Source organism: Mesitornis unicolor, unplaced genomic scaffold (assembly GCF_000695765.1).
Source record: "Mesitornis unicolor isolate BGI_N332 unplaced genomic scaffold, ASM69576v1 scaffold4872, whole genome shotgun sequence".
In the NCBI taxonomy this organism is placed as follows: Eukaryota; Metazoa; Chordata; class Aves; order Mesitornithiformes; family Mesitornithidae; genus Mesitornis; species Mesitornis unicolor.
The window spans coordinates 583-4,304 of NW_010169696.1; the positions used below are offsets into that span (position 1 = coordinate 583).

The window sequence follows — 3,722 nt, forward strand, 5'->3', positions numbered from 1 at the left end:
AAACTATCCAGTGCAGGGGAAAGTACAAAACACATAGGTGTCCAAGTCACCTTTGGTCTGGGGGCGGGTGGGATCACTCCAAGGATGAATCTTTGCCCCCAGTGTTGCAGGACTGGAAATTTGTTTGAGCTATAATCAATGATATGTAATTTAAACAGGACTTAATGTCTTGCTTTTCTCTATAATGGGAACAGGGAAAGATGTAAACAAGCAAGCTGACAGTCTGTTATGAGGTAGAAGAGGATCGTATCTTGGCCAGGAATATAGCTAAGCAAGTGGTCAGTGATGAAACGGCTATCAGCACTCTGCTCGGGAAAACAGCTTTAAAAACATGCGCCTGCAGTGTGCAGGCTGCCTCCTGAGATGGCACGTACCAGCACTCGCATAACAATGCTGTGGCTCAGCACCGCTCTCCTCTGATGATAGGAAAGGGGACTGAGTTACGATTTCCTGTTATTCCTCATGTGAACCCCTGTGCTGGTTACTCATCCTAATGGAACCATTTTAATATACCCTATGTGACAAATTCTGGCCCATGCCAGGGTGTTCATCTGTAGGTCCTGACCTGAGCCACTCCCAGACCTTTAGTCACACTAGATTTCATCTTAGTCACCCTATATTTTGGGCGGAAAAGTCATCGAGGTGAAACCAGAGACCACGAACTGAAACCAAGCCTGTGCAGTTTGCAGCATGGATCCAGTGCCTTCGGTGCGGGGTACAGCCAGCAGCCGTGGCAGGTTTCAGCCTACATTTTCTAAAAATCTTTTTCTAAAAACAGTTCCTGCGCTAAACTGAAAGCCAGAACCTATTTTAGGAGCTTCAGTTCCTAAATTTTGAAATGGTTTAGGAGGATCAGTTCATGCAAATGACCTCCTCTCTGCAAGACAGGAGACACCCAAAATCAGTTCCAGTGAGAAAACTGGAGTATGCAGTCCATGTAATATCTGCAAATCTATCACTCTCAGTGCCCCTCCACAAATAGTTCAGCGTATTTTAAATATGGAAAGCACTTTGAGAAGCTAAATTCTGTTCCCTTGTGATATTTCAGGATGAAGAACTGAAAGACAAAAATGGAAGAGCAAAGTGCAGTTTTGTTTCAAAAGGCTATGGTAAAGAAACCTTCCTCCTTTTTAATTTGCTTCAGATTTTATTACAAAGGACTCTTAAACCTTAAAGCTGCGTCTCACATAAATAATCAATTCCAGAGCTTCACGGGCTGGTGATTAATCTCACTGGTATTCTGATTTGCAAGGCCTACCTTTCAGTGGTTGTGTGCTGCATTGTCAGCGTGCTCCCCAAAGAGTTAACAGCTTTCTCTGGTACACCACTTCCAAATCTGATGCAATGCTTGCCAAACTTCAGTGGAAACCAATAGCTTGATGAAGAACGCTTTGCTCTCAAGCTTCTGAGACAAAAGGGAGGAGGAGGAATTATTCAGAAAGATGATGGGATGGCAAGAGGACAGGTCCAGTAAATCACACTTTGTTCTCTGTAGGTGTCTTGTGGTACTCAAAGTTCAACAGCTGACATGTTTGAATGCTGAAGTACAAAGGTGTTTCTCTGTGCCATCTCAGCTCTGCTTGTGTAACAGTGACTCAGCTCTGCAGACCTGGCTCGCAGCCACATCGAGATTCGGTCTGTAAGGGCATTTTCATTGCAAAAGCAGCATTGAAAGCAGCTCCATGTTTGTGGGGTAAAGAGAATAAGGCACTGTGGATGCTATTCATCTAATAAGCAGGAAACTGGAAGTAGTGTAATAGCTAACACCACAAATAATGGAGGTGGTTAAAACTGCATAGTTTGTGCAGAGGAGAAAAATGTCGGTGCTTGGATTTTCGTCTGACTTGTGGAGGGGGAAGCATTCAGGACATTTTCCTCACCACCAAGGGATCCAGACTGGATCTGAAGACAAAATACAAGAGCCAAAGGACAAAAGCCAGAGGCCTTTGGCCTCTGGGCCAAAGGACGAAGGCTGTTCAGAACGGCCTTGGCAGTATTTGTTTTCGTTTACTGTTAGAGAGGTCCTATCGAAACATACCAATAATGATTAACAGCGGTTTAGCACTTATTTCTCCTGTCTTTCTGGTTTTCAAGGTGCTGCTTTGTTCTCTTGCTGAACACCGTGGCCCCAGAAACCCCGCGCTGGATCGGCTCAGACGCAGCAGAGAAGGCGAACAAAGAGAGCTCCTTCACTGCAGTGCAGCTTGGAGCAGCTCCAAAAGCCTCGCAGGCAGGAGGCCGGCTCAGGAGATGCCGACACGTCATTTTGAGCACAGACCTCGTTATTAGTTGTTGCTCTCGCTGGCCTAACGTGCAGACACAAACCTGTGATTTTAGGCTGATGGTGTCTTTATAAATGGCCCTTTGGAAATCTTCTTACATCAGAAGCACAGTGAATTGCCACATGCTCCTCTGGGTCATTTAGAGCTACAAAGACATGCCCAAGCCTGTTTATCATGGCAGCACAGATCTCAAAGCTGTGCCCTGCGAAGTCAAAATAGGCTTCAAACAAACAGGGAGACAGAGGAGCGTTGCTCATTTTCCTTTTTTAACTACAAATCTGGATATCTATTTGTTTGCCTTAAGCTTTCAGCTCCTGAAGTTGGCGGCTTATTAAAAACTTTATTTATTTAAGGTATTTTTAGCATAACGCTTAAAAAACAAAACTCAGATAGTTGTCTTATTTTGGTAATCTCCTAATATTGCAGTTAATCTCACAGGACTTTGAATGGTGACTCGTTATGTTTGTAACCCTTGACCTTGGCAGTACAAGGACAAGGACTAACACGCCACAGCTCTGTTTGTCTTGGAGCTCGAACTTCAGCAACGACGCAGCCTTACTGCAGTGTTACAGGTTTCGAGAAAAAACCACTTATCTCCACAACTGTACATAGGTAAATATAATTATCCTATGTCATACACAGTGAGAGAGACCTAAGGCAGGGATGAGTAATATTTTCAGATAGGAATATACGTTGTTTTTTCCTTGTGGCAAGTACTTTGTATCTGAACAAAGGAGCAGCACTGAACTTGCTACGCACACTGGAATCGCCTGACTGGCCAGGCTGTCCCGGGTCAAACCCTTGTAACTAAAGAGAAACAGATCACTTCGTTTGACATTGCTCATGCAGAAATGCTGTGCCGTTGCTAGGACATTGGTGTACATAAAAACCAGACCCAGCTTGCTTTCTAGAATGTACAGATTCGTTGGAAACATTTCTTTGACCCCAGATTCTTCTCCTCTGAAAGTAGGTTGCTTTGTACTACTGCCCAGTGACCTACTTTTGAAACTGCTTGGAAAGAAATACGTGTTCCCAACAGCAGGCCCCATGCCCTGGCAAAGGCTGGAGCCACCTGTGCAGTCAGGCCAGTCACAAGATACAGATTTCTGTTTTTTTCAGCTCTGCATTTATTTATATACAGTTCACAGTCAGCTGCTTGATGATTCTTACTCACCGAGAGCTGCTGGAGGACGAGTGGCATATGTTATATATATACATATATACATGTGCTTTGTACAGCCACCACAGTTACCACACCATTTAAGAATAAACAGATCTCAGACAGAATCTGTCCCACAGTACATAAACATAAACACCGCATTCTGACTTTAAAAAGAAGTAACTTTCAACTTGATAATAATTATCACTGAAGTAATATAAAGAATCTCTGCAGATGTGAAGTGTGTAACATTCAGGGCACAAGAAGCAGCCAAGGGACAG

General features: G+C 43.9%; 1 protein-coding gene across 2 annotated transcripts in view; it reads left to right on the forward strand.

The window, feature by feature from the left end:
* The first annotated feature begins 3,385 nt into the window (after window positions 1-3,385).
* The window catches only part of UBB (ubiquitin B), a 5,080-nt gene continuing 4,743 nt past the window's right edge, over window positions 3,386-3,722 (forward strand). For both annotated transcript variants that reach the window (XM_010179419.1, XM_010179423.1), the window contains exon 1: window positions 3,386-3,390. The gene's annotated coding sequence lies outside the window, so the exon portion shown is untranslated. The remainder of the gene's footprint in view (window positions 3,391-3,722) is intronic.